The 20,655-nt window shown below is 51.1% G+C and overlaps 1 long non-coding RNA gene across 1 annotated transcript; it reads left to right on the top strand.

Moving 5' to 3' along the window:
* Positions 1–545: 545 nt before the first annotated feature.
* LOC125183053 (uncharacterized) lies at positions 546–10,517 on the top strand. The gene is made up of 3 exons (XR_010832066.1): positions 546–2,471; positions 3,433–9,062; positions 9,280–10,517. It is a non-coding gene; the product is annotated as an uncharacterized lncRNA (long non-coding RNA).
* Positions 10,518–20,655: the final 10,138 nt, after the last annotated feature.

Genomic DNA, 20,655 nt, shown 5'->3' on the forward strand with positions numbered 1-20,655 from the left:
GACTCTAGGGCCAAAACCTGTCCCTTTCCGGATGTCCTCAACTAGACGAGAAGATTTGGAGGTGACCAACATGGGGAGAAGCAGGGTGGGGGGGCCCTGCAGCAATCCCCCCCGGGCTCTGGTGCCGTTATACGGCACGCTTCACAAATTGCTTTGTCTGCGGGTCGAATAATGGCTTATAATAATAACAGGACTTGTGTGGCCTGCGGGCAGCACAGGACCGAGACTTCTTCCCACCTCTGTCTGTGTGGTCCAGGGAGGGCCAGCAAGCGGCCTCGTGCCTCAGTTTCCCCCCTCACAGCCCGGGAATGCTCTCCTCCCGCTGACAGCAACTGCAATAAATAACCCCTCTCAAGCACCCGCTATTTAAAAAAAAAAATAAATCTTTTATTGCTTCCCGTTAAGCTGATGACTGTTAATGAGGAGAATTAAATTCACTGCCCTGTCTCCATTAGACAAATATGTGCTCCATCTCCATCCGAAAACCCCATTGTAAATAACTGCAGAGGAGTGGGATAAACATCGTCTTTCCCAGGGCAGGGCTGAGCAGCAGGAATGAGCAAACACAGGTGTGGAAGATTTGTAAGCTTTAAGGGAGTTCGGGGCTATTTGGGAATCAAATCTGGTTTTGGTTAGGAGCATCTTCAGCGGAGAAACCCCAAGCCACCCGCAGAAGACCCCACAGATGGGGTCAGGGCAGCTGCTTGCAGCTGTGGGCTGCCCGGGGCCGCGCTGGTGGTGGCACATCCCGACACCCCGGTGACAACAGGGCCACAGCACTGCTGGCTTTGGTCCCCATCCCATTGTTTTGCCTCTTGGCATCATCCCTGGCCCCGTGCTTGATCCTAAACCCCGTGTGGGGAACCCCCATGCAGCGGGTCAGCTCCTCTCGGGCTGGTGCTGCTCGGTTTGTAATTGGGGCTAAGCCGCCCGCCTTACGTGCCGGGCTTTCCTCTTCTGTCTCTCCCCTTTCCCTTTTGAAGGTGAAGGTTTTATGTGACTGAAACCTGTTAACGCTCCCATAAAAGCAAATGAAACACAAGCAGGCGTTTTTCTTTTTTTGGGTGCAGATGTGATTGGTTTGGGCCTGATCCAGAGGCTGGGAGAGTGATGATTAGCAGTGCTGAAGAGAAGGGCCGGGAAGTGTTTTCTGTAGGAAAAGGGTATTTGCGGAGCAGAGTGTGACATCCAGGAGATCCTACTGTGAGCTGGTGACTGGGGGCCAGGTCCTTCCCTCCCTGCTCCTGCAGCTCACTGCTGACGCTGCAGCACATCCCCTTATCATTGCATTCTTCCAAGTGCCCCAAACATCAAGCTCAGCACATCCAGCGATTAAGGCTACCCAAACGAGGGCACAAGGCAAGGAGTTTGTACCTCCGAGAGGTCCCCACTGCGGTGGCTGCAGAGGAGGGACGGTGCTCGCTCAGCATCCGCGCCGACGCGCTCAGTTTGTCCCCGCCGCGTTGCAGCACAGAGGCCAACAGGATGTTTTGCACAGAGCCCGCGGCCTCCTGCCCGCATCCGCTGCTGCTGGGTTCTTATCTTGTTCTGAACAACTCGCTTCGGACTCAGCAAAACCAGGAGCAGGGATAGAGCAAGTATTTCCTGACCTTGCTCGTGCGCGATGACACCGGAGTCTTCCTTTGTCCCCTGGCAAAAGGCACAGCCAGGCAAAGTCCTCTCCAGGCTGGATTCTCTCTCTTGTCCCATCTCAGGGCTGTTGGTGGCACAGAAGGGGACATCCCGTTGAGCTCCAGGAGGCTGAGGGCTCCCACAGGGCTCAGCCGGGCCATGCCATGTTCTCACCCCCTGGGCTGAGCAGAGAACCAGCCGCCCTTGGTGCACCCACACCGATGGGAGGTTTGCTCACTGTTCCTCTGGGGGAGCAGGACGGGCTCTGTGCAACTCCTGAGCTCTTGGGGAATTCAGTGCTCAGAGGACAGATGTGATTGCCTCAGCCTCTGCCGGTGTTTTGGGGAATGCGATTAGGTTTGAGGCACTGTCCCACGAAGTGAATATGATGAACGTGATGGGCACCACGAATCTGGGACTTGCAATGATGGCCTTGTCCTTTGCTGAGGTGCTGCCCAACGTGGAGGTTGTGTGGCCAGGTGTGTGAGCTGGGAATCCCGTCTACAGGACCACATGTGTGGAGAAATATATGATATTTCAGGGTGTGAGCTACCTGCCCACCTGGCCAGGGAGATGCTGCCTCGCAAGCAAGAGCACAGAAACGTAAAGTAAATGGATGGCCTTGGGTCACCACAACTGCACAAAGCTCCAGTGATGTCCGAGGTGCTGTGCCACGGCGCCACAGCTGTGCGCTGGAGGGGGACACCTCTCCAAAAGCAAAAGTCTCCATCCCCAGCTCCTGCACCTACGGATGAAATGAAAGGACGTGCCATCTCGGAGCTGGAAATCCCTCCCGTGGCTGCTGGGCTCACGTAATGCTGTGGCTCAGGTGAGCCGAGGTGAGTGCAGCAGGGTGGGAGGTGAGGGGGAGCCGCGCGGGTTGGCGCTGGGGCGGCTCTCGGCGGTGCACACCTGCACGTCTTGGCAAAGCGGGCCCTGCGGCCTGGCAGAACTTTCTGCTGAATGTTTTGGCTGGATCCGTGAGCTTGTGCGGCTTTTGTGGCATGGAAACTGCCTATAATTTATGCTGAATGCAGCCCCATATATCATGTTGACAGTTTCAGGACATTATAAGATCATTTAGTCCTTTCTCACTAAAAACAATTTCAAACCGCACAGTAATTATTTAATGATCAGTAGAAGAGCCCCCGCCTTAAGCCCACGATTGAGAAAAAAAATCCCCCAGACCAAACACAACACCCCTCTCCTCCGGCCCCAAAACCCAGCAGACCGAAGCCCCGGACCTGCTGTCACACCTCGTGGCACCAAACTGAAGCCGTTGTGGTGGCTCGTGCAGGAACCGCAGCGAGATGCCGGCGTCCCACCTGGGGCAGGCTGCCCGTGGTTGGGTGCGGGCTGGGGAAGATGCATTTGGAGACGAGTTTTAGGAGGAGCAATTTGCTTGTTGACATCCTCGGGAGCCAGCAGAGATCCAGCTTTTTCTCTCTCCAGGCCTATTTGGAGAAATCTATTTTTTCCCAAGGGGAAAATGTCCAGGGCTTTAGCAGTGTAACACCGGCAGAGTCAGTGGCATGGCAGCGAGTTACATTTGAAAGTGTCCCAAATTCTCCCTTTAATTCAAGACCTCATTAATACATATGGGAAAACTGCATCTGATGCGGATCCTCCTGGGGTTTCCATCCTCCGACATGTGGTGGATGGATGGGGTTATCTCAGGTCCCCCCAACTCTCAGCAGAGAAACTAGGCAGTCCCCCAAGCAAATTTCCCATACATTGAGCAAGAAGTCCCAGGTGCGCGGGTGTCCCACAGGATTTCACTGCTATCCATCTCTTCATCAGGGACAGCCATGGAGCTTCTCCTTCCACATCCCTGGATCGCCATGCTCAAGCTCTGGGCATCATCCCTGATCCCCTGCATCAGCCCCGACGTCCCCCCGTGCTTTGTTTTCCTGCCCGCCTTGAGAACTGGCCGCAGGTTGTGCTTTTCCTCCATCAACATCACGGCTTTTATCTGCGCTGGTAGCAGCGGTCCCACCACGCAGGATTTATTTACATTGAAGGGTAAGTGGGAGGCTGTAATTGGGATGGGATTTGAAGAGGTCAGAAGGAGCCTGTGCGGGAAAACTGTAAATGAGGGCGGGCTGGGAGCGCGCCGGAGCCGTTACGCACAGATCCCTCCAGCTTCCCCTCCGTGCCATTAGCTGGGGGTAAACGTGCCGTCCAGGGACGTATGTGTATACATTAATGGGGATTTTTAAACAGATGATCGGTAATGAGCTGCTAATGTTTTCCAAGCAGCCTTTCAAGCCCGTGCTCTGATTTCCTTCGGCTGCGCAGCACGCTTGGGGATTTCGGGTGGGGAGCGGAGAGGATGCAGCGCTGCACTGGGGCTGGGAGCTGTGCCCCCACGGGGGTCCTCGTGCAGAACAACACCCTTGGTGCCCCAGACTGTGCTCCGTGCTAGCTCCCCATGCTCTGTCCCACACCGGGACACCCCAGGGAGGCCACCTGAAGAACCGTGCCAGCGATGGGAGCGGTACTTGGGGGAACTGATACAAACGGGGGTCTCCCAAAAGGCTGCGTGGGAGGGATGCTCACTCACATAAGTGAGATTTTCGCTTTCTTGAGCAACATCATTAGAACTAAGGGCTTCCTGTTTATTTAGTCAACGGTCACCACTGTGTTACAATCGTAAGCAATTGCTGAAAAGATCTTGTTTTGGGGACAGGTGAGGTGGAAATAAAGGCTGCTATTTAGGCTGTGGAATATTGGCCCTGCTGAGCGTCCTGTCCTGGGAGTATGTTCACGCACCAGCGAAGGGAGCGCAAACACATACTGCGACCATCTGCCCGGGAAGATGCCTCAGCTTTGCTGGGTACTGCTGATATTAATAATTCTGCCCTGGTGGGACAGAGCAGCCCCGAAGCTGCTTGGGGCAGGTAGTGGAGGTCCCTGTGTTGTGCTCAGGGCAGGAGTGGCCGTGGCTTTGTCCCACCCCAGGCTGCCCACTGTGATCGTCTTGGGCAAAGCCTGGGAGGGATCTGGGGTGGCTGGTGCTGCAAGAAAACCCAGCAGAAAACAGCATGGCACAGCATCTGCAGGTTCACATCCAGCCCGGCCTGCCCACCCTGCTGCCTCTTACTGCAAAACTGTGCTCAGGCGACCTGACTTAACGCCGCCGCCGAATTGAACAGCTTCCAGTAGCGCAGTAATGTGTTTGCAGAAGGAAGAGCTTTCAAAAGGGAGCTCTTTGCCCATCTAACTCCAACAACTTTCCATTGCTGCTGGGGAGGGAGGAAAGTCTGAGCGCCTCGCGCAGAGTGCAGGGTACCCATTACTTCATCTTCATGGCAAGGGAAGGCAGCGAAATCCGGCAGTTTGGCTCCTTCCCACGTTCCATAACTGTGGGCAAGCGGCAGTGGGAATCTGCCGTGAGCTAAAACACGTCTGCAGCAGGAGGGCTTGTGCAAGATCCCACGATTTGGCTGCACTTACCTGGGTGCTACCCCACGACGCCGTGGGGTTGGTACCCCCCAAAATACGGGGTTTCTTCCCTTTCTAACTGGATTCCTCTGCTTTTCCTTGGTGGGTGACAAATAGTGAAGTGTAGGATGTCTTGTTTGAGGAAATAAGGAATGGATGGGCTGGTTTGGTCCTCTGGGGCTGTGAGGGTTGGAACCCTCCAGGATCTACAAATGTGTAACCACAAGTGCTGCTTCTGTTGCCTGTGATGGCTGTGAGCATCGCGGGACTGAGGATGAGGATGGCATTGCATTGTACATCTGCCTGTGTGGGCCCAAGTCATGGTTTAACAGGCTTGCTTTCTCTGGAAGAAGATGGGATATGGTCAAAGGAAAAAGCGTAGAAAACACTGCTTTGTTTTCTAAAACTGCAGAAAGCCCAGCAACCCCACTCCATGCTGAGTTGCCCTTACCTCAGCCCCTTCCATCCCCATGACTGTGGGTAGAGCAGGTCCCTTTGTGCTGCACCCGGGCACCTTGGAAATCCCAAACTGCACTGAACTTCATCAGTTTTCCCCTTCCTGCAGCTCACTCATGCCAAAGGAGCTGCCCGTGACCAGGATCCAGCAGAGGTGGACAATTTCCGCCGGGCTCCGCGGGGGAAGTGGCACATTGCAGTTGTCATTTCACAGGCTTGATTTGTCGGAAAGCAAAAGCTAAAAAAAAAAATAAATAATCCCATCGTGACGCCACGAAGCAGCGGTTGTTTTATCTCACGGGGAGGTTGAATGAGGCCTCGTAATTGCCGGAAGATTTATGAGACTGGAATTATGCTCGGCTGTGGCTGGCTAATGTATCCGCGGCGTGGCTGTTGTGAAAGCACCTTATGAGACAACATGTTAGGAAACTTCAGAAGGTGTGTGATCTCTGGGGGCAAAAAGGAACAAAATACAGCCGGCAGGAGGTTGGTTTGTGCACGGTGTCGACAGGAAGCCATCGTCCCCCATGGCCAAAATAAAACCTCTGGAGCTGACGTCCTTGTGCTGCCTCCGCTGAGCAGCAGTCGGGTTGGTGCTCAGGGTTTGGGCTGCCTGCAGGTCTCCGGGGGTTTCTGTGCCAAGGGATGGCACATGAGTTATTTGCAAGCCTCTTTTGGAGCAGGCAGGACTGGTATGGCTGCGTGTTTGTCTTCAGTGTGCTGTCCTCAGGAGGACTTGGAGTCTGGGGCTCTGTAAGAGCATGGATGCTGTTTTGTGCCCTGATGTATTTGCCCTTAGCTGTGGCATATATTTAACCTGCTCGCCCTGATCACAAGCCAACAGCACTCACCTGATTTAAGAATTGCATCTTCTTTTTATTTTTTTCTTTTGCGCTTTTCTAAAATCTCTTTCCCAAGCTTTTCTCCCCTGCAGCTCTACCTACAAGCCAGCAGGGGCGAGGACATTCCCCCCCCCCCCCCGCCCCATGCTGTGCACAGCGGGGTGCTCCTTGCTCCTCACAGATCTTCCCCTGCTTCATCTGTGTCGTCCTCTACTGCATCCAGCTGCTGCCTTTGAATTTGGACTTTGCAAGGTTCGGGAAGGTTTCTCCAAGGCAGATTTGCAAAGGGGTGAAAACACTGGCTTGTAGGTACTCTAGAAAATAGCTGTGAAATAGAGAGTGAGCACCGGGCTGTGATGCTGCATGGGGTGAGCTCAGGCAGAAACCTCACGGCTTGTACGTTCAGAGCTCTGCTCACCCCTGCCTGAAATAAGCAGTGCAGTGACCTTTGCAAGAGACTGGCCAGTTCCATATTCATATATGCCTTTTGGCAGCAGCTATTTCATAAATCCGTGAGTAAAGCCCACACCTTTCTAAATGATTTGCATCTCCCAGAGCTCTTTGCCTCCTTGCAGCCATGGAGCAGTCCTCCACTGCTCTGTGTCAGCAATCCCCCTGCAGGGAAAGGGGGTGACGGTGGCAGCCAAAGGGCTGAGCCAAAGGGATGAGCAGGTCTGGGCTTGGTTGGGTCGGGTTTGGGGACGTGTCTGTGGCAGTGACACTGCTGCGGTGTCCATCTGTCCGTGCATCGCTTGCATGAGGTGTTCAACGCCAAGCGTGCGGCTTGGACATGTCTGTTCCCAGTTGCCTGCTCTTCCTCCAAACGCCCATGGACCTCCCCAGCCGTCACCCTCCCGTTCCCAAATTCTCGATAAACAGCCTCTTTCAGCCAAGTAATTCCCAGGCATCCCCCTGTAAGCCAAGGCAATTACATCTGTAAATGCTGCATGTACCAAATAACAGATCTGTGAATGCCAACGTCTTGTGTACCAGGTTTTCAAAAGAGCTTCACGCTTCTGAGAAATCTGAAAGTGCAGGATTTTTCCCTTTCTTTTTTTTTTTTTTTTTGTCCATATAGGATTTAATTATAGACACTTCAGAACATTGGCTTGGGTTTTGTCTGTACTCCGCTTAGTTTGTATGGAGTTTCAGGGTGCACAGAGTTCCCTTTCCCCCAGGAAAGGGGTTTCTGGGTGTGCTGGTTACCCCATGGCTTCACGTCTTGCTTGTAAGATGCGTCTGGAGGTGTTTTGGGCTGGGTGAAGGTATTAGAAATACTCAAAATGCACATTTGAGTCAGTGCAAGGAGGGAAGATAAGCTGGAGGAAAAAGAGGAGCTTTTTCCTGGAGGAAAAGACGAGCAGAATTATATGGTGTCACACAATACAGGGGCAATCTTTGTTGCCTGGAAGATGGGAATATCACTGAGAACACGGATATAGAGCAACAAAACCTTAAAGCTGCTCTCTTTGTATTTTTGTCTTATGAACTTTGAATTGAACTTCTGCACCGGCTCTGATCTGGGTGAAATATCATATCTGCGGCTGATCCTTATCTCGTCAACCTTTCCTTTGTTTCTTTGATTCTTTGGGCTTTACCCTCTTGTTTTATTGTGAGTGGCCCAGGGCTTTGATCTGGCGGCGAGCCCCGGCGGGCAGCACAACCCTTTGCTTCGGTGCGAGACACGCAGAGGGACGCCGGGGTCCTCAGCCTGCCCAGACAAGAGGTCACTTCTTCTGCGGCCGAGGCCGAAGGCACGCGGGGTAACTTCAGAATTCGTTGTCTCCCCTGGTGTGGTGGGAAACGGCGAATTCACACGGGTATTTCCACGGCAAGAGAACACACCTGTGGGAACTTGGTCGCTGTGTATCTGTTTCCAATTTTATTTACAATCCCTTTTATTTTTTTTAAAGAGTCTGAGCAATTTAAGCTTACCTATCCTTTAATATAAAATAATTGAAACCAAAGCTCTTAAATGCTTTATAATGTCTTTTTCTCTGCTTTTTACAGAAGCGAGCAGAGGTTTTATTCTCCCGAAGTATCTAGGCTTCTAAGCCTGAATTATATTTTACCTTTTTGGGAAATTCCTTTACCAGAAACGAACAGCTGGTCTTAATCTGATCAGATGATACCTGCTGATCTATACAGTAAGAGCAAAGGGAGGCCAACCGTGTTGGAAAGCATCGTGGGCTTCTCCACAAATATTCATTCATTGTTTTGGACTTCTTTTTTTAAAGCAATGATGTAGAGAGACGCTTGAAGCTTACTCCCCACGTTTTCCATTAGTGGTAATTTAAAACTTTGAAAAATGTACAGTAACTTGCCTAGGTCAGCTGAGTATCAGCATGTAGCTTTTCATTCACATTTTTCATTTAATCCGGTGGCTTTGAATTCCTTGCCTTGTAAGTTCCTATATATGAAGATTAGAAACTGCTTCTGGCTATGTAGAATTACATGCTTTTAGAAGAAATTTAATCCCTTGTAAAAGGTTTTGTTCGCAGCGCTCTTTCCTGTTTGCAGCAACAGGCTCCCTTGCCAAGAGGGGATGACACAGGTGAAGACATCGGTGGACAAAAGGCAAAAATCACAGCCTGCATGTAGGATCAAATCTTTATCAGAGGCTTCAGCGACCTGGCAGCTTCGAGACTTCTGCCTTTGATTCCAGGAAAGCAGCGCAGCAAAATTAAGGTCTGCAAAACCTATTGAGAATAAATTGGATGCGTCCGCGCCGCCTGTGTTTTGACAGGGTTTGAGGTGGGAAGGCTTGGCGCTGGGAGGGCTGGGTGCGTGATCCAAGCACTCTGCAGCCCACGGCCCAGCTGGGATTCCTGCAATGCAAAAACCTCCAGCGGGATGGAGGGAGGGCTGAGAGGGATGCAGCTCCAGCGTCTTTTTTTTTTGCCAGGGATTCCTCAGGCTCTCCAGAAAAACAAAGAGGAGGCACAGATTGCCTTGGAAAGCTCTGCTTAGCGCGAGCGACCTTCTTGCACTCAGCCTGGGATGTTTTGTGCCAGTCAGAGAAGAGAACATCGTTCTCTGCTTTCTCCAAACTCTGCGTCCATCCATGCCTTCCTACCTGCCGCAAAAATGAACCTTGCAAAAAAACAGCTGTGTTCCTCATCCCGTGGGCCGTGCCTCCCGCCCTGCCTCGGCCACCCCTGGTGTCAGCCCTGATATTGGATGGCAGGATCCTGCGTGGGGTCTGGCCAGAGGGTGCTCCAGGCTAGAAACAAAACAAAACAAAACAAAACAACCAACCAACCAACCAAAACAAACAAACAAACAAAAACCAACCAACCAAAAAAAAAAAAAACAAAGCTGGAGGACTTAGGTGACAAACTGCACAGGTGAAATTGCAAATCTCGCTACGAGCACTGGCAGCGAAGAAGTTACCTCCTGGCTGGGATGTGCTTGCATACAAACCTTAGGAGGAAATATGGGTAAAAAAACCTGTTTTCAGCCAATTTCAGAAGAAGAAGGGGAAAAAAGGGCTCATTTAGTGCCTGAGCTGTTTGCTGCAGCTTCTCGCCCGGCTCTACTAGAGTTAACAGGTTGGCTGAGTCCAAACAGAATTCGGAAATTTTGCTTCTGAAAAAAGCATGCGAGCCTGGCCCAGGAGTGGGCTGCTCTCTTCCTTTTATGAATCAGTCCCCGAGATATGCTCGCATTCCTGAGAAACAAGCCTGGAATAACACGGCTGGCTTTTGGGTGCAATACGCTGATTATGAGGAAGCAACAGTCTCCCGTGTATGAATAGCTTTTATGTTGAAATAGGTCAGCGCTATAGCATTCGTTGAAAAATGGCTTTTTAATGTGCTTTATGGGCTGTCAGGGCATAATGAATGTAAACCGTAGACCTGGCTTCGCCGGAATGATATTTTATTTTTTTGCTTTGTCGACCAGACGCAATGAATCTCAGATCAATTAGTTTTGCTTTGAAGTTTGCTCTTGATCCCGATCTTCAATAAAAAGGAAGTTTCCAAATCACTGGTCTGTGAACACTGTTTGTGATTAATTACCCTTTTATAATCTTAGGAATTCTGGTCCTTGCTGTATTTTGAATACCTCAGACTGCACGGGGAGTTTTATTTTGGCTGGTATATTTGGAAACTGCTAATAAACACCTACTTCCTGTTTTTCTTGCTACTGTGTATAACAAATTGTTAAAAAACTTGCTTTCCCATTTCAGACGCTTGCATGTTCGACCAGACCTGAGCCGTATTATTGGTTAATCAACATCGTATATCATCTGCCAGCAAATTTTCTCAGCTGTTAAAAACAGGACTTTGTCTCTGGCTGTAACAAAAAAGTGAGTAACTTTGCACGGCAATAAAGCCAGAGGAAGAAACCCTATACCAAGTCTGGGCTAGAGACAAATAGTGACTGATACGGTTTTAAACTTGAAACCAAGTTTTATGCAAAGCTTCCTAAAATAACAGCTTGTTTTCCTGTCAATGCCCGGGTTAATTGGGGTTTGGGGACGGTCATGGATGCGGAGGGTTCGCTTCGTCCTGGGAAACGATGCCGGGCCGTGCCTACGAGTGCAAACATCTGTTTCGGCAAAGATTTTAAGGTTAATATTGTATGGAGGATGTTTGTTTAGACAGGATGAATGCTTTTGTGAAATCTAATATTAGGCTATATCTAGGTATGTCCGGTTGGCACCGGCTTCTGCATTTTGTGTGCGAACAAACGTTAATTAGCAGTAAAAAAAAAAATAAAAAAAATCCCCACTTTGTCTCTGAAGCAATGCAGCGTAACGGTGGAAATAGATTAGTTATAGCTGCTGAAAGGTCCTCCGGTTGTTGCCTTGCACAAGAATTATCGGCACTGGTGCCGTGCCGCGGGGGCTTTTTTTGCCTGCTGGCACCAGGGCTGACTCAGTCCGGCCGAGGCTGTTTTCGGCACGTCGGTTGGACAAACTTGTGAAATCCGTCACATTTATGGCACTGGCGGTAATGAATGCACTCAGAAATTTCCCTGAAATTGTGCATTCGGTCAGTTTTGAAGTTTAGACCCACGTTTTCGGAGGAAACATTGCTTTTAACCTCGTGCATTTGGAATATTCGGGTGACTATTGTGCATTTATTTACCTCCTTTGCCCCCAGGCTGTCTCCCTGGGGTAGCCGGCCCCAGTTGAACAGCTCGCAGGGGGAAATGGGGTTTGTGTTGGGGCTGGAGGCTGAGAGCTGTGCTGCGTGGTGGAAGGGTGGAAGGAAGGGACACGGCTTCTGCACCAGGGCGGTGGCTTCAGTGTGTGTCTCCCAGGTGTCGCCATCTCCCTCATTCTTACAACTGTGGATTCAGGGCAGGGATGTGTGACCCTCCTGGTGAGGACACCAGCTCTCCAGCCTCTGGGACATCCCTCCTGGTTCCTGCTGATGGGGTCTGGCAGCATCCCAAACCAGCTGCTGGTGGCTGAGACCTGGTGGGGCTCCTCAGAGGTCCTATTGCTGCAGGAGGAGAAAACCTCTCTGCAAGCAGACTGTGGTTTTGTAGTCTCTGAATCTGCACGGTGTCCCTGTGGCTTGGTGACACCTCCAGGATGACCACAGCTATCAGAGCAAAGCATAACCTTGAGGATGCAATCGGGGGAGTGACGGTGGGGTGTGTTTCAAATGGATTCTACAGGCAAGTCCTGCTTCCCCAAAAGTTTTCGGTCCTCAGTGCCAAACCCCGGATTGTCTTCTGCCATGATGCTGCAGTGGGGTAGGAGGCAGCACTAGCTGGGGAGGGGCTGGTTGGCCACGCATGTACCAGTTGGTTGGGCACGTGCTCGTTGACTGCTTGAACATGCACGTGCTGGTTGGGTGGCCATGTACATGTTGTTTGGGTGGGCTGGTGGGTTGAATGTGCATGTGCTGGTTGGTCAAATGTGCACATGTTGGTCGGTTGGGTTAGTTGGTTGCATGTGGATGTGCTGGTTTGGTGGGTTAGTTGGTTGAATTTGCACTTGTTGGTTGGTTGGGTTAGTTGGTTAAATGTGCACGTGCTGGTTGGGTGGGTTGGTTGGCTGAACATGCACGTGCTGGTTGGCTGGCTGTGCACACGCTGGTTTGTTGGCTAGCCATGTATGCCAACCTGGCCCACCAGCCAGGCCATATTCTGGCCAGTTCTGTTCAAACAGTTCCTCATTTTCATAAATCTTGTACCTCTGCACCTCTGTCAATCTTCCTGTCCTGGCTACCAGGCTATTTGCCTACTTGGAGGCATCACCACCTGCATTGTTCAGAAATGACATAGGCCAGGGACTAATTGTGGAGTGAAGAAGCTGTGCAGATGAGTTCAGCCCACTCCAGGGTGGCTGTATGGGGGGAGACTGAAGCACCTTTTAGTCCAGCCCACTTCTGACAGAACCAGGAGGGGATTTGGGATGGAGAAGAATGCTGGAGTGTGTAATCTCTGCAAGTGAAATGTGCTGGAAGGGCAATGGATGCTCTGGGGAAATGGGGTGTCCCTCCTTTTGGTGGCCAACAGGTATGTCTGATGGTCCCAGTAGCACCGAAGGACCAAGCTTTGCCAAAATATCCTTCCGGCTGTGCCTGGAGCAATGTGTTCACAATTCATTGTGCATGCTATGGATCAAATCAGCCCGCAGCCATCTCTTGTGAGGAGCCCACCGAGGCACCTCACACCTGAACAGCTGCTGCTTGCTTTCCACCCCCACACATTTTTCTTATATTTAGAGCTTATTTTTGGCTGGGCTTCCCCGATGTCAGGGCTGGCTCTCCAGCTGGGGTTGGCTCAGGGTTTGTTGCCCAGCCTGGTCCTGCCCGAGTGGGTGGGAGCCGTGGGGAGGGAGGGCAGCAGATGACAGCGTGCACCCATTTGCCAGCAACCTCCGCCACGTCCCAGCAGGCTCAGAGCATCACTTTTATTTACCATAAAAAACTGAGGAGCTGGGCCTGAAGGAACTGTGGTGCAGTCCTTTGGGATGGAGAAGAAATCTCTGATGGGGGGGGAGGGAGATTTGTTAGTTTGTTTTACAGATTTCTGCATTGCAGCCCCATGCTCATCACTTTTGGGCACTGTTTTTTTCCCACTTAAAGCCCCTGGGAGGGGTGAGAGGGGGATGCAGCAGTGCTGGGCATCAGAGAGGGCTCTGGAGGCACTGAGGACCAGGCTGAGACCCCAGGGTTCCCTTGTACTTCTCCAGAAGGATGTGATTGAGACCTGACCGGAGGAACAAAGCACCTCACTTGAATATGCTAAGCTTTATTAATGTCAACAAAGTCATTAAAAATAAAAATAAAAAGAGAGAGAGGAGGTAATCTGGAGAATGTTTGCCCGCAAGCCTGCTCGTGTTTTGAAATGACACAATGTGTGTGTTTTGTGATAGCTGCAACCATTTTGTGTGAAGATAAGAGATTTAACATAATGTTTTTTTTCTTCGCCATCATTAAAAAAAGAAAAGAAGCCAACATACCATTGCTGAAAAACATAAACAAAGTGGCCTTTTATATCTCTTTCCTAAAACTCAGCCTGTTCCAAATGTGTTTTACTGAATGGCTGGTGTTTTTTTTTTTTTTTTTTCTTTTTAAGTAGCAGAAACGTCGGTGAATTTTAAAACAGTTCCTTGCAGCTTTCCAGATAAATAAATTAGAAGTTAGAGCCAGTTTAGTAGCCACTTCCTGCCATGAGGGCCAAGCAGGATTCATTCCCTGTTTTCTCTGTCACGCAAGGACTGGGCTGGGAGCACGCAGGTTATGACTAGGAGAGTGTTTCAACCTCCTCTCCATTTAATTAGTCATATAATTAACACTTACTAAAACGAGGTAATTTTTTCCGAGCCCTTGTAAACTCCTGACCACTTCACGGAGTTACTGCCACTCTCAGACAGAAAGCGCTGGTGTTTTCCTACCTCGGCCACTTTTTCCTCTACCAGCATGCAGGAATTGGGCAGCGTAGGCCAGCTCCATACCCAAAAAGCCGAATTTTTCTCCCTGTTTCTATTGGGACTGTGGCTGTCCTGTAACGGGGTGGTGGGGTGTAACTCTCAGCAGGGTGTAGGGCGAGATGCAGTGTCCCCCTACACGTGTGGGGCGATGAAGCCGTCTGTGGGCTGGGTTGTGAACCGCATCCCGGGGGTGACCCAGACCCGTAAAAGTCTCTTCACTCCCTCCATTGCAATTTTCTTAACCTGGATCATTTCGCTGGGGGAAAGGGGTGAGCTGCTGGCAGCTCAGCGATGGGAACTTCCCACCCCAGCATCCTTGGGCTTTGCCAGTGGAGAAAAACCATCAGTGAGCTCTATCCATGCTCACCCCCCACCCCCCCAAAAAAAAAGCCCCCAAACCCCAATGAATTTTTTTTTAACTTGGGACCTGTTTCAGAAGCAAAATCAGGGAGCAATTTTTCCCAGCTACTGCTGGGCAGCTCGTGGCATAACCCCCACAATTTCTTTTCTTCCACAGCAGAAAACTTGCTGGCATGAGGTGCAAAGCCCACGGGCTTCCTTCCCCTCCCAGCTGGTGGAGGAGCCCACTTTGGGGCCCCATTTTGGGCTGGGGCTCTGATTAAAGCCTCACAGCACTCGCTGTGCCTGACAGCCCTGTTTACATTAGGTGGCGGGGCATGGGCTCGGTGGCATTTGCTAACCTGGTTTCTGGTCCCATCCACCTGGGAAGCATCGCTGCCTCCGGACAGTGGGGAGGACTTGGGCAGCCCTGGCCAAGGGGATGCTCCCTCCATCGCCACAGCCATGTAAATGCTCTGGAAACTCCCTCCCTGTTGGGTTTTTGGCCAGTTTTCTGACTTTGTCCTTGTGCTTTCGCTGAGCTCTTGGGTTTACACCAGCATATGGGACAGAAAGTCAGGCTGCACCCCCTGCAAAACCCACGTACCCTTGACGTGAGAAGCGTCTGCGGTGTTTTCTGCTCTAGGTGAGAGTCCTGGGGAGCTACAGCAAGGTGCAGAGCTGAGCTGGATTTGCTGATGGAGGCAAAGTCTCCTGGAGGCGTATGCAAAGCACGGGTCCTGCAGGAAGCTGGGGAATGGTGTGGGGTTTATATGGGGCTTTGAGGTGGTGGGGGAAGAGGTGAGGCAGGGTTTTGGGAGCTGCCGTGGTGCTGGTGGCAAGACCCCACATCCTGGGGATGGCTGTGTCGGGTTTCACCAGCAGCCAGGAGCACACCTCTGCGCATGGCTGGTGTTTTTTGGCACCTTGTTGGCAGGAGGTAGTGGTGGGTTTGAGCAAAGGGGAGCAAGCTTGGATCTTGTGCATCACTTGTGCAGCTTCCTCCCTCTGTGCTGGCCAGCAGCACTGATTCAGGTTTGCTTCTCAGAGGCCATGTCTACGGTTCCCAAACAACGGTGGTATGACTCAAAACCCAGCCTCAGCAATGGGACCTGCACCCAATGTCAACAGGACGAGGAGGGTTTAACAAGAGGCAGGTGGTTTCCACTGTGCTCCTCACTGCTGTTGGCGTGGTGGTTTGGCCTTGGAGAAGATGGCACTCATGTAGTTGACTTACTGCTCTCTGTTTTCTTCCTGCTGCTAAGGGAATATGTGATTTATAAAATCCTTACTTTGGTCCTGGCTTCCTTGAGCGACCTTTTTGTGTCTGGTCACAGCTGGTAAAATGAGGGTGGTAACATCCAACAGCTTCTCAGCAGTTGTCGCTGTCTTTTTGAGGAAACGAGAGTTTTTCCATCACACCCTCCTCCAGGTATGTGTGTGTGTGAGAAAACAAACCTACATGGGAAGGAGCAATGCTTTTAGAGACACGTCTTGTTCTGGTTGCAGAAGGACTCCAAGGCTCTGTCAAAGCCCAGGGCCAGCTTCGAAGCTCTCCGTGTCCAAGCACTCGTGGATGAAAAGACAGCAGGGTGGGAAGCAGCCTGCATGGGAAGGCTATAATGATGTAATGGTAATATTACTGGGCCAGAAGGAAGTAATATTATTGGGCTAAATACTTTCCACTCCATTTTCAAGGGGCCAAAGCCACTGCCTGCAGTCGTGGCTGGTTGTGTCCCATCTCCAGTGTCTTGAATTTGCAACGTGCAGCACAAACCCAAAGGGACCTGGCACAGCACCCACCGAGGAGTGGGTGACAAACCACACATTTCCAGGGCTGGCGGTGGTTTTCTGGGAGGGTCAGACGTCCCTGCACATCGCTAGCGGGGTGCCCGCCATCGCCAGTCACTCTTGCTAACTGTTGCCGTGGCTTTTGCAGGACGTCATCCGTCGTATTTCCTCGCGCTCCTTGGAATGCGCTAAATAACCAAAGGAGCAGCTGACAAAATAAATGAGCGAAGTGTTTTTTTTTTTTTTTTTTCAGAGACATTGCACAAAGGGCAGGATGGGCTGTCCAGGATGTGCAACTTCTGCCTGTGGCGAGCGTGGACGTCATGGGGCAGCTGGCAGAAAGGGAGGCTGCCGTACTCCGTGCGCGCAGACACGGTCCCTCTGCCCTTGGCTTTGTTCAGTGCTATCTGTCTGCTTTCCTAATTAGCCACCATCCTGCTACCTCTCCTAGCAGACATGATGCAAAATAAATGACCTAAGAATTCCCCCAACACATGGCTCATTAGTGATGGACCAAACACTGGGAAAAGCACGCAAAAATGTTGGTCACAGCCCGGCAAGGAGGTGAGAAAAATGATCTACCAGCTTCTTTCTCCAAGCAGAGCATGGGGCCATACGCCAAAGGCACCCCTCTTGTACCCAGGGAGTCTACATCCTCCTGTGGCTATGCAGCTCCAAGTGTGGCCAGGCTACTTCCAAGCCCACACGCCCTTCCCAGTTTTCCCCAAATCCTCATGAACATATGGCTCTGGCAGTTATCAAAAACTGTTGGACAGAGACTTTGTGGTCAGCTTGATCTGTCCCACATGGCCATCTGATCTCTTTGTTTGCTCGACTGCGGTCCCTCCGCTCACTGCGGAGATGATTTGAGTAACGCTTCCTGTGTTTTCTGTCCTTCTGCTGCCTTGGGTTTGCTCCCTGGTACAAAGTGTTGTCTTCTTCTTGGCTTCGAGGATGAAAATGACATGGCTTGACCCTGGCTGCCGCAGAGGTTTTTTTCAGTCTTTCCTGTATTGCAAAGTGCTCCCTGCAGCAAACTTGTCCGTGTTCAGGAGGACGGCTTGCAACAAGGCACCAGAAGAGGCGAGGAACGGGGTTCTTCCACCTGGAAACTTTGCCTTCTGTCAAGGTGAGGTGCACCAGTCAGTCTGTTTCTGGCTCTTCCCAAGCTGCTGTAAGCTGTGAGCTTGTCAGAGCAGAGCCTGGTTCTCCGTTCCCAAAGTGCCCAGCACCTTGCACCATCTGGAGAAGAGACGAGGACTCCCGGGGTGGGGGGTCATGTCCATTGCAAACCCTCTCTTTTCTTATCAGACCTGTCGTTCCGGACCTGGCTCTGGCTGAACCCCGGTGAACTTCCCCTGCATCCCCTTCCCTGCCGGCGAGCTTGCAGCCGTGAACTTCCCGTGCCCGACCCGAGCATCTCCGAGAGGTGTGATCCAAGCCGTGGCGGTAAGGCTGCAGCCAGAGGAAGGAGATTGCCGGCCCGCCCCTGGCTCCTGCTCAGCCTCCCTAATCAACGGAGGAATGTCTCTGGACGCGAGTGCTCCTGGATAAGCTGCTCTGTGCACCGCTTGGCTTCATGAGCGCTTCCTTCGTGAGCCATCTGTGGGGGTCACGCCGGGCAAAGCACGCCGCGTGCCCCGACGGATCGGCGTGTCTTGGCGCAGTGGGGCCAGCAGCGGTCCTGTGGCCCGGCAGGAGGATGCACAGGGTGGCTCAGTCCTGCCTTGCCATGGGTAAATGTTCCTCTTCTGCTGGTGCAGGCGACTCCCTCTTGCGTGTTTCAAGATGGCCCGCTGCCTCCTTGCTGCCCAGTGCTTGGTTTTGGGTGTGAATTTGGAGATTTGTGGCCAAATGGCAGCTGCTGTCCTCTGCTTGTTCTTGTGTGGTTGGTCAATAAGGAGAGACAGGACCCCTCAAACAGGGGTGGCTCGTACTGTAGGGACAGTGGGGTCCGTCCCTCCCAGGTCTTCACATGGCCCTAAAAATCTTTCTTTGCCTTTGCCTTTGCAGGGCCATGCAACACGTGTAATGTGATGGGGGTGGTGTGGAGCAAGGAGGCAATGTGGAGCAACGCAGGAGCCTCATAACAGCACCACAGAACAAAATTCCTTGTGTGTATATACGTATATATATATATATATGGTTATTTATGCTTAAATGCCTGACAGGGCCCTTGTGCATTGTGTGAGAGCAGTAACCCTCAGTGGGGGTGCCGTGGGCCATGCCCAGCCTGCAGAAACGAGTATGTGGCAACGAGGACTGGGAGCAAAGGGGACATCGTGCAGAAAGGTAATGATGCTTTTGCAGTTTTTCAGTGAACAGCAAGTACATCTACGTATATTACCTTGAGATTGAAGAGCCTTGCTTCACAGGATGCTGTCTTTTTTCACCTCCTCGCCAGAGCCCGTCGCCCTCCCAAAGCCGCCGGTGCCGCTCGAGTCAATGGGGCTCCGGGCTGGAGCACGACAAACAGGATTTAACCTTTGCTACGGCGTGTCCTAGCCAAGATCTATTGTTAACAAACTTGGACCCCGTCCATTTGGCCCGGACGGTTATAAGAGCGGAGAGTAAATAATCTGACATTCGAAATGAGTTAATATTTACAAACGCAGGGCCTGCTCCCACTCCCATTGCTGCTGAGGAAAAGGGTTTTGCCGAGGGCTTCACCTTCGGAGCCCCGCAGCAAAGGGTCGCAGAGCAGAGCCGTGCAGCGAAAAATCCCGTAAGCAGATTTTACACCCTGCCCTGCAAATACAATGGCAGGTACTGTTGTAGCATGGCCTAAAAAAAAAAAAATGCCCCACAGAAAATATCCCCTCTACACCTCCGTGCAGGTCTGTGGAATGTGATTTCTTTATGTGCCTTAGCTTTTCCCCTTATAATCTAAGCTGACACCTCCATGGTGGCATTTTAAAAAACACTAGGAAATTTAAGAATTACCCCCATATTTTTCTAAAGCCATTGCTTCCTAAGAGGGTCTTTCTCCCTGTTTCCATGTGATCATCTTTACAGTGCTTCCACCCTGCACAGACACAGGCATGTGCTTGACTGTGAGCACCCAACAATCCCATTCACTCCGCGAATATCTGAATGCACCCAGTTCAATATGGATGTAGGCTTGGCAGCCCCGGGGCCCGCGTCTGCACTAAATAACCTCATTGATGCATCGGGCCAGTGCCTAAGGATAACTCGGAGCTATCACGGAAGTCGGAGCTGGAAAAGACCAGTGGGCTCCTCCAGGCTGTCTCTTTGCCAGGGCAGTGCTCTTCATTATTTCTCATCAGAAAGGAGATCCAGTTCCCTGGATGTTTCGTTTAGCTTGGACACATCTGCTAAGGTCTGCAGATTTCGGTCCAAAAAGGAGTTATTTATTCAGTTATATTTTCAAGTATTTGGGGAACCTTTTGCCAGATTGTCCTTTATTTTTTCAAAAAATTATTATTATTATTTTTTCTGTGCTTCAAAGCTGTCTATTTAAGCAATTTTGCATGCACCTGTAGCGCGGAGGCCTGCATATTTATTTTAAGGAAAAAGGTGCAGGTAATGAATGTCTCATTAGCACTGCTTTAATCACTTAATTTTGGAAGGAAGCTGCCAAAGCAACTTGGAGCATTGTGAGCAGGGGTTTCAAGGGATTTTGTTTCTCTTGGAGTTTTCTTGGCAGGGGCAGGTTGCAAGAATTGGTAGCTGCACGGGTAATGGAATTATAATCCAAAAATTGTCGGCTGGAATTGCCAGGTAACCACATGCACAGATAGCAGGGCTGTTTCCATGTGCAGACGCAGCAAATTTCAGCTCCTCCTTGCTCGGGTGGGCCGTGCACGGGCTGCAGCTGGTGGGGACAAACCCCAGGCTATGTGCCCAGAAAAGAGCAAATAATGTGGGGGAATGAGGAATACTGGGGTGGCAACTAGAGGGGTTTCTGGGAATGTCATACAAAAAGCATCCAGCCTCCTGATGCTGAATTGCTGCATGGTTTTGCACACTTGAAAGTTGGCCAGAGAGAAGGACAGGAGTCTGTGGTGTCAGAAATGGTGCCCCTGTGCTGAGATATATAATTACCTGTACCGTGTAAGAATTTTTTTTTTTTTTTTTTTGATATTGAAGTTTTAGGACAGATTTCCAGGTACTGCCAAATGAATATTGCTGCTCTGCCTCTAGGGTGGTGTTAGCAGAGGCTAATGGATGGAATACAACCTTTAAATTAGATACAGGTGAAAGAGCAGGTTTGATAAATGTCACTGGTGAGGT

This window comes from Anser cygnoides, chromosome 5 (assembly GCF_040182565.1).
Source record: "Anser cygnoides isolate HZ-2024a breed goose chromosome 5, Taihu_goose_T2T_genome, whole genome shotgun sequence".
Classification (NCBI taxonomy): Eukaryota; Metazoa; Chordata; class Aves; order Anseriformes; family Anatidae; genus Anser; species Anser cygnoides.